At 40.0% G+C, this 16,707-nt stretch overlaps 16 non-coding genes and 13 pseudogenes across 16 annotated transcripts; all 29 read right to left on the reverse strand.

Annotated features, from left to right (window-relative positions):
- Positions 1 to 7,256: 7,256 nt before the first annotated feature.
- On the reverse strand, positions 7,257 to 7,375 carry LOC121236295. Its single transcript, XR_005934729.1, has one exon. It is a non-coding gene; the product is annotated as a 5S ribosomal RNA (ribosomal RNA).
- Positions 7,376 to 7,564: 189 nt separating this feature from the next.
- On the reverse strand, positions 7,565 to 7,683 carry LOC121236303 (annotated as a pseudogene).
- Positions 7,684 to 7,873: 190 nt separating this feature from the next.
- Positions 7,874 to 7,992, reverse strand: LOC121236291. Its single transcript, XR_005934725.1, has one exon. It is a non-coding gene; the product is annotated as a 5S ribosomal RNA (ribosomal RNA).
- Positions 7,993 to 8,182: 190 nt separating this feature from the next.
- Positions 8,183 to 8,302, reverse strand: LOC121236297. The gene has a single exon (XR_005934730.1). It is a non-coding gene; the product is annotated as a 5S ribosomal RNA (ribosomal RNA).
- Positions 8,303 to 8,492: 190 nt separating this feature from the next.
- LOC121236293 lies at positions 8,493 to 8,611 on the reverse strand. The gene has a single exon (XR_005934727.1). It is a non-coding gene; the product is annotated as a 5S ribosomal RNA (ribosomal RNA).
- A 190-nt stretch (positions 8,612 to 8,801) lies between these two features.
- On the reverse strand, positions 8,802 to 8,920 carry LOC121236286. The gene has a single exon (XR_005934719.1). It is a non-coding gene; the product is annotated as a 5S ribosomal RNA (ribosomal RNA).
- Positions 8,921 to 9,109: 189 nt separating this feature from the next.
- LOC121236251 lies at positions 9,110 to 9,227 on the reverse strand. The gene has a single exon (XR_005934692.1). It is a non-coding gene; the product is annotated as a 5S ribosomal RNA (ribosomal RNA).
- A 190-nt stretch (positions 9,228 to 9,417) lies between these two features.
- Positions 9,418 to 9,536, reverse strand: LOC121236315 (annotated as a pseudogene).
- Positions 9,537 to 9,851: 315 nt separating this feature from the next.
- On the reverse strand, positions 9,852 to 9,970 carry LOC121236289. The gene has a single exon (XR_005934722.1). It is a non-coding gene; the product is annotated as a 5S ribosomal RNA (ribosomal RNA).
- A 321-nt stretch (positions 9,971 to 10,291) lies between these two features.
- Positions 10,292 to 10,410, reverse strand: LOC121236290. The gene has a single exon (XR_005934723.1). It is a non-coding gene; the product is annotated as a 5S ribosomal RNA (ribosomal RNA).
- Positions 10,411 to 10,600: 190 nt separating this feature from the next.
- Positions 10,601 to 10,719, reverse strand: LOC121236309 (annotated as a pseudogene).
- Positions 10,720 to 10,909: 190 nt separating this feature from the next.
- Positions 10,910 to 11,028, reverse strand: LOC121236292. Its single transcript, XR_005934726.1, has one exon. It is a non-coding gene; the product is annotated as a 5S ribosomal RNA (ribosomal RNA).
- Positions 11,029 to 11,218: 190 nt separating this feature from the next.
- On the reverse strand, positions 11,219 to 11,337 carry LOC121236263. The gene has a single exon (XR_005934703.1). It is a non-coding gene; the product is annotated as a 5S ribosomal RNA (ribosomal RNA).
- Positions 11,338 to 11,527: 190 nt separating this feature from the next.
- Positions 11,528 to 11,646, reverse strand: LOC121236298. The gene has a single exon (XR_005934731.1). It is a non-coding gene; the product is annotated as a 5S ribosomal RNA (ribosomal RNA).
- Positions 11,647 to 11,836: 190 nt separating this feature from the next.
- Positions 11,837 to 11,955, reverse strand: LOC121236313 (annotated as a pseudogene).
- A 190-nt stretch (positions 11,956 to 12,145) lies between these two features.
- LOC121236305 lies at positions 12,146 to 12,264 on the reverse strand (annotated as a pseudogene).
- A 190-nt stretch (positions 12,265 to 12,454) lies between these two features.
- LOC121236316 lies at positions 12,455 to 12,573 on the reverse strand. Its single transcript, XR_005934734.1, has one exon. It is a non-coding gene; the product is annotated as a 5S ribosomal RNA (ribosomal RNA).
- A 190-nt stretch (positions 12,574 to 12,763) lies between these two features.
- Positions 12,764 to 12,882, reverse strand: LOC121236234. Its single transcript, XR_005934675.1, has one exon. It is a non-coding gene; the product is annotated as a 5S ribosomal RNA (ribosomal RNA).
- A 278-nt stretch (positions 12,883 to 13,160) lies between these two features.
- LOC121236302 lies at positions 13,161 to 13,279 on the reverse strand (annotated as a pseudogene).
- Positions 13,280 to 13,469: 190 nt separating this feature from the next.
- Positions 13,470 to 13,588, reverse strand: LOC121236294. Its single transcript, XR_005934728.1, has one exon. It is a non-coding gene; the product is annotated as a 5S ribosomal RNA (ribosomal RNA).
- Positions 13,589 to 13,866: 278 nt separating this feature from the next.
- LOC121236304 lies at positions 13,867 to 13,985 on the reverse strand (annotated as a pseudogene).
- A 190-nt stretch (positions 13,986 to 14,175) lies between these two features.
- LOC121236240 lies at positions 14,176 to 14,294 on the reverse strand. Its single transcript, XR_005934681.1, has one exon. It is a non-coding gene; the product is annotated as a 5S ribosomal RNA (ribosomal RNA).
- Positions 14,295 to 14,484: 190 nt separating this feature from the next.
- On the reverse strand, positions 14,485 to 14,602 carry LOC121236314 (annotated as a pseudogene).
- A 194-nt stretch (positions 14,603 to 14,796) lies between these two features.
- On the reverse strand, positions 14,797 to 14,914 carry LOC121236299 (annotated as a pseudogene).
- A 190-nt stretch (positions 14,915 to 15,104) lies between these two features.
- LOC121236308 lies at positions 15,105 to 15,222 on the reverse strand (annotated as a pseudogene).
- A 189-nt stretch (positions 15,223 to 15,411) lies between these two features.
- Positions 15,412 to 15,530, reverse strand: LOC121236306. The gene has a single exon (XR_005934733.1). It is a non-coding gene; the product is annotated as a 5S ribosomal RNA (ribosomal RNA).
- A 190-nt stretch (positions 15,531 to 15,720) lies between these two features.
- On the reverse strand, positions 15,721 to 15,843 carry LOC121236311 (annotated as a pseudogene).
- A 190-nt stretch (positions 15,844 to 16,033) lies between these two features.
- Positions 16,034 to 16,151, reverse strand: LOC121236310 (annotated as a pseudogene).
- Positions 16,152 to 16,340: 189 nt separating this feature from the next.
- LOC121236312 lies at positions 16,341 to 16,459 on the reverse strand (annotated as a pseudogene).
- Between the last annotated feature and the right edge of the window lie 248 nt (positions 16,460 to 16,707).

The raw sequence follows: 16,707 nt of genomic DNA on the forward strand, positions 1-16,707 counted from the left end.
TCCCATAATCAGAATTCTCTGGAGTTGTAGCAGATGGCCTTTAAATCTATCTTCCTTGGCGGTAAATTCAATGAAGGATTGGTTTCATATTATTTTATATCCTCAGAAAAAACTCGGTCTTACTTCCCAGAAAGAACACCGTTTCAAAATCTTTGTGAGTCTAATTCTAGACATTATCTGAAGGCTACGAAATGACCAAGTTCATAATCGCAAGGAACTCTCTCTCCACAATCTTTCACAGCAGTTGAATCTCTCTTATCAAAAAAATCTTCATGCATGGGAAGAAAAGCTTGAATCCAAAGTGGAGAAGGAATGACAAAAATCTCTCACAAATCAAATATGTATTTCCTTTGATGCAGTAGTCAGGAATTCTTTCTCCTTGGCTTCAGTTGTAAGTAGAAACTCAATAAGAGAAGTCATCGAAATCTGGACTGAGACAAATTTTTCTACGACCCCGGTAATGGCAGAGGCACTTGCGGCAAAGTTAGCTCTTAAAATGGAGGAACGTCTCAACCATCCTTTTATCTCCCTAGTTGGAGACTCTCAGTTGGTGATTTCTTCCTTTTATAAGGAAGAACAAATATGGCAAATAGCACCTATCTCGAAAGATATCGCAAAGTCCTTGAAATCCCACACAGGCTGGAGTTTTCACAAGATTGATCAATCCCAAAATTGATTTGCGCATTCGGTTGCGCAATGGGCAGCTACAAACTCTTTGTTTGGTAGCATTCCATTAGATATTATTCTTTCTGCTATTTTGTATATTGACAGTGGAAAAGATCCTCCTTAATATTTTGTAATAGTTTCTTTTTATTTATAATATGCAAGCTTGCTTAGGAAAAAAAAAAAGATATTGCCTTGATCGTGACAGGTATTGACCTTTACATGGCTTTATTAGATCCGTTGGATTATCACTGAGAAACCTCTTCTCATCATCACGTGCTCCGCATATGATCTTACTCGCACAGGTAGTCTTAGGACTTGTTTGGAAAGTTAGATGAAATGAGAATTTTATGAGTAATAATAACATATTTTGTAAATAGTAATGAGATAGTTTAACTTGAATTTTTTTTTAAATTTTAGGAAAGTAAGGAGAAAAATTTGAATAAAAAATATTATAAAATTAAAATATTGTTAAAATATAGTTTTATAATATTATTTTTATTTGAAAATGTTGAATTATATTATATTTTGTATTTAAAAGTTTGTGAAAGTTATAATGATTAGTTTGAAAAAGTTGTAATGATTAATTTAAAAATTTTTCATTTGAATTATGTTTAGGAATGAGATGAAATGAAATGAGATGAGATGAGAATTTTGGGATGAGAATCTATTTTCAAACAAGTCTCGCAGGTAGAGGCTTATGCCGGTTCGGTTTATGTCTCAACCCATCTCTTTTCATATTAAGATGTAAATATCATTCAAATATAAATATTTTTCATTTTTCATTTTTAATTTTTCAACTTTTTTATCTAGTCATTATCTAATAATTACAAATTTCTCAAACTTTCAAATAAAATACAAAAAATAATTTGATTTTTTCATTAATTGAGATACTTAGGATCATAATTAGATAAAGAATAATGCTACTATGCCGCCTCATTTTGCCCCTCATTTTGACCACTCGTGCATTTAATTTTTTTCACATTTTTTTCTTTTATTTACTAATTAAGAAAGTGACTATTAGTGTATTGATATATTTTTATATTTTTAAAAATGTTTAAAAATACTAAAAAGATATGAATAAAAAAATCAAAAAGGAAAATTTTGTCTAGTGGCATGCCCAACAGTCACTGCTAGGCGACACCCTATTAGTATTCTTAAATAATGTTTTACACCATTAGTTTAGTTGAGATTTTTAAAAATTTAGGATACAATAAAAACTTTTGTAATTTTTAGATACCAATTGAACCAATGAAAAAGTGCCACGTGTTGCACAAGATTGCCACCTCACCGATCTGATTTCGCATTGTTTGTAAGGACAATGCTAGAGCCACTGCTTGGTGGTCCTGCTAGGAGCTCCTGCTAGCTCTAGTATGTATTTTTTTGTGCGCTTTTTTTAAGTTATTTTTTACATAGATTTTTTTATCACTTTTAAATATTTTTAAAAAATAAAATAAATTTAGAATATCATTAAAAAAAACTTTCTTAATCACAAAATAAAATAAAAAATATCTTTTATGATTTTTTATTTTACTTCATGATTAATGAAATATTTTTTACTGATGTTGTGAATTTTTGTTTTTTTTTTTCAAAATATTTAAAGTTGTTAAAAAATTTATATAAAAGAAAATTAAAAAAAAAACATATAAAAAACACATGCTAGAGCCCAGTGGAGGCTCCAGCGAGCAGTGGCTCTAGCATTATTCTATTTGTAATGCCTCGCCTCTTACAGTTGGAAAGCATATGACAGCAGTTTACAAAATGTGGGCTCAATCCTCACCATCCAATTGATCTTGATTTGTACACTTGCCAATGAAGTTACTTTTGTTGGGTAAAGAAGTAGCTTCAATCGAGTATTGGGATGAAGTGTTGCAATCAACTTCTTCAAGGTTAAGTGTTGGGATAAACTTGTTCAAAGTTAACCTTTTATTATGTCATTGAGGATTTATAGTGATCATTCTTTCCTGGGAGGAATTTGTTATGCATGAATTCACGAGGATCAATAGTCAAAATTTCATATAGGCATCAACTAGAGAGCATGACACGAACTAAGAGTGAATAGGCTAAGATCAATTTGATATTTTTAAGGCATAAACGATCTTAGAATGTGCAAGATATGAGGACTATGAATTTTGGTTAAAATTGGAGAGTATTTGCATTAATAGCAATATTTGGAAGTTTAGGAGTATTTTCGAAATTTCTCTTTATCTATAAAATTTTATTTTTCCTTAAACTAGTATAGATTCTAACTTAGTACATTTTTATCACTGCCACTACCCCACTTCCAACTTCAACAGTCTGTAAGTTGGCCTCTAACTTACATTTGGATAATTATTTATTATTTATTAATAAATGTTGCATTCATTTTATAACTGTCATTTTGAGCATGAAATGTCACATCTTATGTTTCATTTTATCATTTTGCATACAACTATCATTTTTTAAAGGTGTTGCATACATGCATATCATGAAAATAATTTTTTTTAAAGTATTGCATGAAAAATTATTTTATCACAACCTCAAAGTGGGGAAGTATCCTGGTGGGACTCCTCTGTCCACTCTGGAGTAATTAAATATGGAGTGATAGCCTCTAGGTTGACAAAGAACAGTCAACAGGTTTCGAATTGGTTCTTTTTAAAGAACGCCAGAGCGAAATCATATGTTACGACACCTAATGCTGGTTTGTGTACATGTTATGATTATTATGATGTTATGTTATGTTATGTTACCAATGTATTGAGAACGAGTTTGCAGACAATGTAGTTTTAACGTGAGTTGTACTATAATCACCGGCAGGTACTCATAGGGCATATTGAGAACTGTGATGATACTATACGTTATGTTAATTCTATAATTTTATGTGATTGATGATGAAAAACTAAGTTTTAAAGACGAAAGTGAAATTATGTTCTCTGTAAGAAAATGTGTATCAAAAATCTATTTTTTTGTTTAGAAATCTAAATGGGAGACAAATACAGTTTTTCTACATTGCATGCATTTCACGTTTGAGTAAACCTGGGGAGCGGTCTGGCTGCTTCCCCTCGTTAAACAGCCCTCCAATAGCTCTGCGCCACCTAAGCTATTTATTGTGTTTATTCTATATTTGCATACATCCAATCAGAGACTCGACAATTGAACCCTGCATTTCCTCTCCTGGTTTGCAAGAATCGGCTTCTGAGACTAGATTTCTTCAGTTGCCACATTTTTCGTCCTCTCATTTTCAACATTCACTGCCTCTACCTTGCCTATTTTAACTGCATTTTCATCTTCCTTTATCGCAGGCTTAATTTCATGCACATACAATCAGAACACAATGCTAATATATGAAAATCTACCCAAAACCCATTACAATGCTAATATATAAAAATCTACCCAGAAAATCTATGATCACATAGTCAATCTCACCATCTCTTTCAAGTGATGATCTTTTAAGGTAAAAGGAGGAGCCTGCAAAACCAAACCAAAGAAAAAAGGTTAAATTTCAGATGAAGATTTTGGTGAAGAAATGGGTCATTATAAGCTCATCACCATCAGAGCTATTTGGTACTTTTCTTCTTTGTGATTCTCAGCCACAGAGATTGTTGAATTCCTGCATAACATTCCAAAAAAAATAAAAAATAAAAATCAAAGATCAGTTCACAGCTTTACAAGCTCTGAACAGAAAAGTTCAAAAATAAAAATCTAAAATGCTCATACTTTTTTCATTTTTGCTTCGTCATAATTATCATCCAATTTGAGCACAAACGATTCTTCTTGGTGGAGGTGCAAAGAGATGGGCTTGAGAGCTTGGAGATAAAGACGAAAAGAGGAAGAGAGCTTGGAGAACAACAATTTTTGCCTCTTGCGTGTACTGATTCTGTGCTGTGAGATCTAACTATTTTATTGTATTTTTTTCCAACGTGTCACTGTCTCAATGGAGGGTTGCCCACCTTTAACACCCCGACCGTCCCGCAACATTTCTCTTCACATTTATCATTCTTCGTGCATAGTCTATCTTTGTGTATGTTGGTTGTCTAACTTACTGAGATTTCAGATAAATCTCACCTTTTGTGGACCCACTATCATTTCGAATGACAAAAGTTGTAGATGCAGATGGACCCAATGGACTAGTGGATCGAGAGGATTGTGGAGGAACTAGATGGCGACAGGAGACTTGATCATATTTTGATATTTCCAGCCCCGACCCTTTGTGCCATAGAGCGTGTGAGGCAGCTGGTTTAGATTGTCATGAACGAGGTTATGTAACCTTGTGTTGCATGTCTCGACGCTTTAATCTCTATTACATCCCAAGCGAAGGTTGGAGGCGTCATAGAAACCCTCTTTGGTTTGACACAATCTGGATGGTTGGATGGAATAGGATTTTGCGTAGTTGAGATGATCTCACACCTTGATTTCCTTCACATTTTCATCTCATGCTTCCTCTTGGTGCCAAGTGTCCAATACTATTTACCAAGTGTGGCTAAGATCTTGCCAAGTGTCTAAATAAAATTTCTCTAACCTAATTTAGACATTCCACACTGTGATTCTGAAAACACTACACTTGGTGCAACTATCGAGGTTACTATTTACTCCGAAAAAGTGAAAAGAAATTTTACACTAAAAAATCTTAAACATACACACTAAACTAACTGTACAATTCATTTATCAAAATTCAACCCCGAAGTGCTTCAAAATAAACAAAACACGTTTTTGAATAAGCATTTCGTTCGAAAACTGAAAATGAGAATATTGCTCCTTAAAATTCTAAATAATCTATTGAGTCTAATGTCATAGACCATATCACATTGTGACACTTCTAACTATCATAAATAAATGAAATCGCGCTTCTAGCACCATAGTAAGTGGTAACACTGACTATGCTTAGAGACTAAAACCTACGCAATTGGTCGATTCGTGAAAACTTACAGAGTTTCCACAAGATTCCTAAAGTCTATAGAAATTCCACCATTGAATTTATAGCGTGCTGTTACAGGAATTGTAAGGAGATATTTCTAAAGGTTAGAAACTCCTCACTAACATACTTAGAAATATAAAATCATTAACTCATAACAAAATTACCATTTTCCCATCTACATGTGGAAAAATGATCATTTTACCATTTATTTAAGGATTTCGTATCCTAAGTCCAAAACTCACAAAAATTTATATTTCTCATGTAAAGTTTGTCCTAAATCTAAATATTTAATTAGAAAAATTTAAACCAGAACGTAGCTACAAGATCCAAGCATGGGCCAAAACATATTAAAGCTAAAATCCTTGATTTTTGTTGCAATTTTTTCAAACTTCAACTTTCATGCTAAATGCTAAAATCGAATTATGCAACATACAAAAATCACATCCTATGCTTTAATATCATGCTAAGACATTAAAAATACACATATCATAAAAATCACAATTTCTTACAAAAAGAAATAAGCCGAAACATAAAGTTTTGACCACAAAGAACAACATTGATGTTCTTGGTCTAACACTCTACAAATTAACTCCAAGAACTCCAAAAGTTCATAAAACATACTCTTAACACGCTTATAAATCAATCCTAATCACTATCATACTTGTACAAATAAACCAAAGATTACAAAAATCACAAAACATCATCCAACACAATCGGGTTGCACATTATCTTCAAAATCGAGTACCACATGCTTCAGTTTTAGATCAAACCACCATATCCGAATTTTTCATGAAGTAAACCATCAAGAAATAACATCATATGCCTCATATTCAAGTCCTAATTTTGATCCAAACATTAAACTCAAGATCACATGGCAAAAATTGCATCAAAACACAAAATAATCTGCGAGCCACAAGTTTACGTTCTACCCAGATCTTAGCATACATAAAACTTCATTTCCTCAAGATCACAACCATAAATCTTCAAAATAACTTCCTAACGTGTAGATCAAACTCCTAAGAATAACATATGTGAAATCAAGACCATAAGAACATGTTTCCATAACAAAAGATCCAATCTTTCTCAAAACATAAACTATTTTTACACCTCCAGTTTTCAACTTTCTAAAATTCTGCAAAACTCCTAGTGAAAACTTTTAACATGCAACAAATTTACATCGAAATTACATGTGAACTCTAAACCACAAAAAGATCAGAAGAGGATCCTGCCAAAAACTTCATAAAAAAATTTAAGCAATCACGCACTATCCAGACTATTGCCCAATATGACCTTTGCTTGCTTAAACATACTTTTCACCCATCAAACGTTCACGAATAATTACAAAAAATATAACAATGAAAACTAGATTGGAACAACTTATATGAAGAGTGTTTTGGGAGAATCTACTTACAAAGGTTTCGAAACAAATCAAGCAAGAATTTCCAGAAAAACCGTCTGAAGTCTCATCTTGAGTTTGCTCCCAAAAAGTGAATCAAAAGTAACAAAAGCCTAAGGACCAAGTCTTGGAAAACTCATATACTGTTGGAGGGGCTGAGAGGGGATGTGTGTGACCATTTGGTGATGGGTTGTCAGTCCAAACCATAGCTACGCGATTGGCTAGGAGCGATTTTATGAAAACTCCACTCCCAAGTGGTCGTCCTTGTCAATTCCTCTCGCAAGACGGTAAAAACAAAAACGAGGGGTGCAACACGAGGACTTCCCAGGAGGTCACCCATCCTAATACTACAATCGCCCAAGCACGCTTGACTGCGTACTTCTGAGGGGATCCGGTGCATTAGTGCTGGTATGATCGCACCCATTAGACTTCCTATTGAAAATTCATATAATCCTAGTACGACCTACAAGCTTCCTTCAGATCCCAATGCGAACCGGCGATCTGATCGACCCCATAGCTACGCGTTGGGGTGGGCACAATTTTAGTAAAAATCAACTCCCAAGTTGTCGTTCTTGTTAATGCATCTCGCAAGACGGTAGAAACAAAAATGAGGGTTGCAACACGAGGATGTCCGAGGAGGTCACCCATCCTAGTACTACTCTCGCCCAAGCATGCTTGACTGCGGAGTTTTCATGGGATCCGATGCATTAGTACTGGTATGATCGCACCCATTAGACTTCTTATCGAAAATTCATATAATCCGAGTACGACCTACTAGCTTTCTTCCGATCCCAATGCGAACTGGCGATCTAATCGACACCTATTGCTACGCGATGGGCTGAGAGTGATTTTCCAAAAAATCCACTTACGAGTGGTCATTCTTGATAATTCCTCTCGCAAGCAGGTTAAAACAAAAGCGAGGGCTGCAACACGAGGAATTCCCAGGAGGTCACCCATCCTAGTACTACTCTCACCCAAGCAAGTTTAACTGTGGAGTACAGATGGGATCTGGTGCATTAGTGCTGGTATGATCCCACCCATTAGACTTCTTATCGAAAATTCATATAATCCTAGTACGACTTACTAGCTTCCTTTCGATTCCAATGCGAACTGGCGATCAGATCGACACCCACACCTACACAATGGGTTGGGAGCGATTTTTCTAAAAATCCAATCTCGAATGGACGTTCTTGTTAATTCATCTCGCAAGATGGTGGAGACAAAAACGAGGGGTGCAACACAAGGACTTCCCAGGAGGTCACGCATCCTAGTACTTCTCTCGCCCAAGCACGCTTAATTGCAGAGTTCTAATGGGATCCGGTGCATTAGTGTTGGGTATGATTGCACCCATTAGACTTCTTATCGAAAATTCATATAATCCTAGTACGACGTACTAGCTTCCTTCCGATCGCAATGCGCACCAGCGATCTGATCGACACCCATCGCTACACAATGCGCTGGGAGTGATTTTCGTAAAAATCCACTCCCGAGTGGTCATTCTTGTTAATTCCTCCCGCAAGACGGTAAAAATAAAAATGAGGGGTGCAACACGTGGACTTGCCAGGAGGTCACTCATCCTAGTACTACTCTTGCCCAAGCACGCTTAACTGCACAGTTCTGATGGGATCCGGTGCATTAGTGCTGGTATGATCGCACTCATTAGACTTCTTATCGAAAATTCATAAAATCCTAGTATGACCTACTAGCTTCCTTCCTATCCCAATGTAAACTGGCGATCTGATCGACACTCGATGCTACGCGTTAGGGTGGGCACGATTTTAGTAAAAATCCACTCCCAAATTGTCATTCTTGTTAATTAATCTCACAAGACAAAAGAAACAAAAACGAGGGGTGCAACACGAGTATTTCTCAGGAGGTCACCCATCCATGTACAACTCTCGCCCAAGCAAGCTTAACTGCGGAGTTTTGATGGGATCTGGTGCATTAGTGCTGGTATGATCGCACCAATTAGACATCTTATTGAAAATTCATATAATCCTAGTACGACCTACTAGCTTTCTTCTGAACCCAATGCGAACCGGCAATCTGATCGACACCTATTGCTATGCGATGGTCTCGGAGCGATTTTCCAAAAAATCCACTCCCGAGTGGTCGTTCTTGTTAATTCCTCTAGCAAGCCGGTAAAAACAAAAACAAGGGTGCAACACGAGGACCTCCCAGGAGGTCACCATCTGAGTACTACCCTCGCCCAAGCACGCTTAACTGCGAAGTTCTGATCGGATCCAGTGCAATAGTGCTGGTATGATCGCACCCTTTAGACTTCTCATCGAAAATTCATATAATCCTAGCACGACCTACAAGCTTCAATTCCGATCCGAATGCGAACTGGCGATCTGATCAACACCCAGTGCTACGCGATAGGCTGGGAGCAATTTTCCTAAAAATCCACTCCCGAGTGGTTGTTCTTGTTAATTCCTCTCACAAGACGGTAAAAACAATAGCGATGGGGCAACACGAGGAATTCCCAGGAGGTCACCCATCCTAGTACTACTATCCCCCAAGCATGCCTAACTGTGGAGTTTTGATAGGATCCGACGCATTAGTGCTGGTATGATCACACCCATTGGACATCTTATCGAAAATTCATATAATCCTAGTACGACCTACTAGCATCCTTCCTATCCCAACCCGAATCGACGATCTGATCGATACGCTTTAACCAATTTGAATTACAACTCAGATTTATTCATCTTAACCATTTTTTCATCTAAAACCAATAATAATGTAATGAAATAAATAAAATATAATGGTTCTAAATATATAAACTATGCAATAACTCAGCCCAATCAGATGGGCTCGGAGCGATTTTTTGAAAAATCCACTCCCGAGTGGTCCTTCTTGTTAATTACTATCGCAAGCAGGCAAAAACAAAAGCGAGGGGTTCAACACGAGGAATTCCCGGCGAGTCACCCTTCCTAGTACTACTCTCGCCCAAGCACGCTTAACTACGGAGTTCTGATGGGATCCGGTTCAATAGTGCTGGTATGATCGTACACAATAGACTTCTGATCGAAAATTCATATAATCCTAGTACGACGTACAAGCTTCCTTCCGATCCCAATGCGAACCGGTGATCTGATCGATACGCATTGTAATTAACCAATTTGAATTACAACTCGGATTTATTCATCTTAACCATTTTTTCATCTAAAACCAATAATAATGTAATGAAATAAATAAAATATAATGGTTCTAAATATATAAAATATGCAATAACTCAGCTCAATCAGATGGGCTGGGAGCGATTTTCCTAAAAATCCACTCCCGAGTGGTCGTCCTTATTAATTCCTCTCGCAAGACGGTAAAAACAAAAACAAGGGGTGCAACATGAGGACTTCCCAGGAGGTCACGCATCCTAGTACTACTCTCGCCCAAGCACACTTAACTGCGGAGTTCTAAGGGAATCTGGTGCATTAGTACTGGTATGATTGCACCCATTAGACTTCTCATCGAAAATTCATATAATGTTAGTACAACGTACTAGCTTCCTTCCGATCGCAATGTGAATCACCAATCTGATCGACACCCTTCGCCACGCGATGGGCTGGGAGCTATTTTCCTAAAAATCCACTCCCGAGTGGTCATTCTTGTTAATTCCTCTCGCAATACGGTAAAAACAAAAACAAGGGGTGCAACACGAGGACTTCCGAGGAAGTCACCCATCCTAGTACTACTCCCGCCCAAGCGCGCTTAATTGCGGAGTTCTGATGGGATCGGGTGCATTAGTGTTGCCATGATCTCACCCATTAGACTTCTTATCGAAAATTCATATAATCCTAGTACAACGTACTAGCTTCCTTCCGATCGTAATGTGAATCAACGATCTGATCGACACCCTTCGCCATACGATGGGTTGGGAGCGATCTTCCTAAAAATACACTCCCAAGTGGTCGTTCTTGTTAATTCCTCTCGCAAGAAGGTAAAAACAAAAACTAGGGGTGCAACACGAGGACTTCCTAGGAGATCACGCATCCAAGTACTACTCTCACCCAAGCACGCTTAACCGCGGAGTTCTGATGGGATCTGTTGCATTAGTGCTGGTATGATCGCACCGATTAGACTTCTTATCGAAAATTCATATAATGTTAGTACAACGTACTAGCTTCCTTCCGATTGCAATGTGAATCACCAATCTGATCGACACCCTTCGCCACGCGATGGGCTGGGAGCTATTTTCCTAAAAATCCACTCCCGAGTGGTCATTCTTGTTAATTCCTCTCGCAAGACGGTAAAAACAAAAACAAGGGGTGCAACACGAGGACTTCCCAGGAAGTCACCCATCCTAGTACTACTCCCGCCCAAGCGCGCTTAACTGCGGAGTTCTGATGGGATCTGGTGCATTAGTGTTGGCATGATCTCACCCATTAGACTTCTTATCGAAAATTCATATAATCCTAGTACAACGTACTAGCTTCCTTCCAATCGTAATGTGAATCAACGATCTGATCGATACCCTTCGCCACACGATGGGTTTGGAGCGATCTTCCTAAAAATACACTCCCAAGTGGTCGTTCTTGTTAATTCCTCTCGCAAGAAGGTAAAAACAAAAACGAGGGGTGAAACACGAGGACTTCCCAGGAGATCACGCATCCAAGTACTACTCTCACCCAAGCACGCTTAACCGCGGATTTCTAATGGGATCCGTTGCATTAGTGCTGGTATGATCGCACCCATCAGACTTCTTATTGAAAATTCATATAATCCCAGTACGACGTACAAGCTTCATTACGATCCCAATGCGAATCGGCAATCTGATCGAGACGCATAGCTACGCGATGGGCAGGGAGCGATTTTCCAAAAAATCCACTCCCGAGTGGTCGTTCTTGTTAATTCCTCTCGCAAGCTAGTAAAAACAAAAACGAGGGTTGCAATATGAGAACTTCCCAGGAGAACACCCATCCAAGTAGTACCCTCGCCGAAGCTAGCTTAAATGCGGAGTTCTGATCGGATCCGGTGCATTAGTGCTGGTATGATCGCACCCATTAGACATCTTATAGAAAATTCAAATAATCCTAGTACGACCTACTAGCTTTCTTCCGATCCCAATGCAAACCATCGATCTCATTGACACCTATTACTAAGCAATGGGCTCGGAGCGATTTTCCGAAAAATCCACTCCCGAGTGGTCCTTCTTGTTAATTACTATCGCAAGCAGGCAAAAACAAAAGCGAGGGGTTCAACACGAGGAATTCCCGGCGAGTCACCCTTCCTAGTACTACTCTCGCCCAAGCACGCTTAACTGCGGAGTTCTGATGGGATCCGCTTCAATATTGCTGGTATGATCGTACACAATAGACTTCTGATCGAAAATTCATATAATCCTGGTACAACGTACAAGCTTCCTTCCGATCCCAATGCGAACCGACGATCTGATCGACACAATTTGCAACGCGACGGGCAGGTAGGGATTTTCGTAAAAATCGACTCACAAGTGGTCCTCCTTGATAATTCCTCTCGCAAGACGGAAAAAGCAAAAAGGAGGGGTGCAACACGGGGGCTTCCCAGGAGGTCACACATCCTAGTACTACTCTCGCCCAAGCACGCTTAACTGCGGAGTTCTGATGGGATCCGTTGCATTAGTGCTGGTATGATCATACCCATTAGACTTCTTATCGAAAATTCATATAAGCCCAGTACGACGTACTAGCTTCCTTCCGATTGCAATGTGAGCCGCTAATTTGATCGACACGCTTCGCCATGGGATGGGCTGGAAGCGATTTTCCGAAATATCCAGTCTCGAGTGGTCATTCTTGTTAATTCATCTCGCAAGACGGAAAAAACAGAAACGAGGGGTGCAACACGAGGACTTCCCAGGAGGTCACCCAACCATGTACTACTCTCTCCCAAGCACGCTTAACTGCGGAGTTCTGATGGGATCCGGTGCATTAGTGCCGGTATGATCGCACCCATTAGACTTCCAATTGAAAATTCGGATAATCAAAGTACGAGCTACTAGCTTCCTTCCGATCCCAATCCGAACCGGCGATCTGATTTATTCATCTTAACCATTTTTTCATCTAAAACCAATAATAATGTAATGAAATAAATAAAATATATTGGTTCTAAATATATAAAATATGCAATAACTCAGCTCAGTCAGATGGGCTGGGAGCAATTTCCTAAAAACTCACTCTCGAGTGGTCGTCCTTGTTAATTCCTCTAGCAAGACGGTAAAAACAAAAACAAGGGGTGCAACACAAGGACTTCCCAGGAGGTCACGCATCCTAGTACTTCTCTCGCCCAAGCAAGCTTAACCGCGGAGTTCTGGTGGAATCCGGTGCATTAGTATTGGTATGATCGCACCCATTAGACTTTTTATCGAAAATTCATATAATCCTAGTACGACGTACTAGCTTCCTTCCGATCGCAATGTGAATCGCCGATCTGATCGATACCCTTTGCCACGCGATGGGCTGTGAGCGATTTTCCTAAAAATCCACTCCCGAGTAGTCATTCTTGTTAATTCCTCTTGCAAGACGGTAAAAACAAAAACAAAGGGTGCAACACGAGGACTTCCTAGGAGGTCACCCAACCATGTACTACTCTCTCCCAAGCACGCTTAACTGCGGAGTTCTGATGGGATCCGGTGCATTAGTGCCGGTATGATCGCACCCATTAGACTTCCAATTGAAAATTCCGATAATCAAAGTACGAGCTACTAGCTTCCTTCCGATCCCAATCCGAACCGGCGATCTGATTTATTCATCTTAACCATTTTTTCATCTAAAACCAATAATAATGTAATGAAATAAATAAAATATATTGGTTCTAAATATATAAAATATGCAATAACTCAGCTCAGTCAGATGGGCTGGGAGCAATTTCCTAAAAACTCACTCTCGAGTGGTCGTCCTTGTTAATTCCTCTAGCAAGACGGTAAAAACAAAAACAAGGGGTGCAACACAAGGACTTCCCAGGAGGTCACGCATCCTAGTACTTCTCTCGCCCAAGCAAGCTTAACCGCGGAGTTCTGGTGGAATCCGGTGCATTAGTATTGGTATGATCACACCCATTAGACTTTTTATCGAAAATTCATATAATCCTAGTACGACGTACTAGCTTCCTTCCGATCGCAATATGAATCACCGATCTGATCGACACCCTTCGCCAGACGATGGGTTGGGAGCGATCTTCCTAAAAATACACTCCCAAGTGGTCATTCTTGTTAATTCCTCTCACAAGAAGGTAAAAACAAAAACTAGGAGTGCAACACGAGGACTTCCCAGGAGGTCACCCATCCAAGTACTACTCTCGCCCAAGCACGCTTAACCGCAGAGTTCTGATGGGATCCGTTGCATTAGTGTTGGTATGATCTCACCCATTAGACTTCTTATCGAAAATTCATATAATCCTAGTACGATGTACAAGCTTCATTACGATCCCACTGCGAATCGGCGATCTGATCGAGACGCATAGCTACGCGATGGGCAGGGAGCGATTTTCCAAAAAATCCACTCCTGAGTGGTCGTTCTTGTTACTTCCTCTCGCAAGCTAGTAAAAACAAAAACGAGGTTCGCAATATGAGGACTTCCCAGGAGGTCACCATCCTAGTACTACTCTCGCCCAAGCGCGCTTAACAGCGGATTTCTGGTGGAATCTGGGGCATTAGTGCAGGTATGATTGCACCCATTAGACTTTTTTTTTATCAAAAATACATGTAATCCTAGTACAACGTACTAGCTTCCTTCCGATCGCAATGCGAATCGGTGATCTGATCGACACCCTTCGCCGCGCGATGGGCTGGGAGCGATTTTCCTAAAAATCCACTCCCGAGTGGTCATTCTTGTTAATTCCTCTCGCAAGAAGGTAGAAACAAAAACGAGGGGTGCAACACGAGGACTTCCCGGGAGATCACGCATCTAAGTACTACTCTCGCCCAAGCACGCTTAACCGCGAGTTCTGATGGGATCCGTTGCATTAGTGCTGGTATGATCACACCCATTAGACTTCTTATCGAAAATTCATATAATCCTAGTACGACGTACAAGCTTCATTACGATCCCAATGCGAATCGGCGATCTGATCGAGAAGCATAGCTACGCGATGGGCAGGGAGCGATTTTCCAAAAAATCCACTCCTGAGTGGTCGTTCTTGTTACTTCCTCTCGCAAGCTAGTAAAAACAAAAACGAGGTTTGCAATATGAGGACTTCCCAGGTGGTCACCATCCTAGTACTACTCTCACCCAAGCGCGCTTAACAGCGGAGTTCTGGTGGAATCTGGGGCATTAGTGCTGGTATGATCGCACCCATTAGACTTTTTATCAAAATACATGTAATCCTAGTACGACGTACTAGCTTCCTTCCGATCGCAATGCGAATCGGCGATCTGATCGACACCCTTCGCCGCGCGATGGGCTGGGAGCGATTTTCCTAAAAATCCACTCCCGAGTGGTCATTCTTGTTAATTCCTCTCGCAAGAAGGTAGAAACAAAAACGAGGGGTGCAACACGAGGACTTCCCAGGAGATCACGCATCGAAGTACTACTCTCGCCCAAGCACGCTTAACCGCGGAGTTCTGATGGGATCCGTTGCATTAGTGCTGGTATGATCACACCCATTAGACTTCTTATCGAAAATTCATATAATCCTAGTATGACGTACAAGCTTCATTACGATCCCAATGCGAATCGGCGATCTGATCGAGATGCATAGCCACGCGTTGGGCTGGGAGCAATTTTCTTAAAAATACACTCCCAAGTGGTCGTTCTTGTTAATTCCCCTCGCAAGCTGGTAAAAACAAAAATGAGGGGTGCGACATGAGGACTTCCCAGGAGGTCGGTCACCCATCCTAGTACTACTCTCGCCCAAGATAGCTTAAATGCGGAGTTCTGAGCGGATCCGGTGCATTAGTGCAGGTATGATCGCACCCATTAGACATCCTATAGAAAATTCAAATAATCCATTTAGGACCTACTAGCTTCGTTCCGATCCCAATGCGAACCGTCGATCTAATTGACACCCAATGCTACGCGATCGGCTCGGAGCAATTTTACAAAATATCCACTCCCAAGTGGTCGTTCTTGTTAATTTGTCTCGCAAGCTGGCAAAAACAGAAACGAGGGGTGCAACACGAGGAATTCTAAGGAGGTCACCTAACCTAGTACGACTCTCCCCAAGCACGCTTGATTGCGGAGCTCTGATGGGATCCGGTGCATTAGTACTGGTATGTTCGCACCCATTAGACATGTTATCGAACATTCATATAATCCTAGTATGACCTACTAGCATCCTTCCGATCCCAGTGCGAATCGGCGATCTGATCGAGACGCATAGCCATGCGTTGGGCTGGAAGCAATTTTCTTAAAAATACACTCCAAGTGGTCGTTCTTGTTAATTCCTCTCGCAAGACAGTCAAACCAAAAATGATGGCTGCAACACGAGGACTACCCAAGGGGTCACACATCCTACTACTACTCTCGCCGAAGCACGCATAACTGCGGAGTTCTGATGGGATACGGTGTTTTGTTGCTGGTATAATCGCATCCATTAGACTTCTTATCCAAAATTCATATAATCCTAGTACGACCTACTAGCTTCCTTCTATTCCGAACCGGCGATCTGATCACACAATTTGCAACGCGACGGGCTGGTAGGGATTTTCGTAAAAATCCACTCGTGAGTGGTCGTTCTTGTTAATTCCTCTTGCAAGACGGTAAAAACAAAAATGAGGGATGCAACACGAGGACTTCCAAGAGGTCATGCATCTTAGTACTACTCTCGCCCAAGCACGCTT

Source organism: Juglans microcarpa x Juglans regia, chromosome 6D, assembly GCF_004785595.1.
Source record: "Juglans microcarpa x Juglans regia isolate MS1-56 chromosome 6D, Jm3101_v1.0, whole genome shotgun sequence".
NCBI lineage: Eukaryota > Viridiplantae > Streptophyta > Magnoliopsida > Fagales > Juglandaceae > Juglans > Juglans microcarpa x Juglans regia.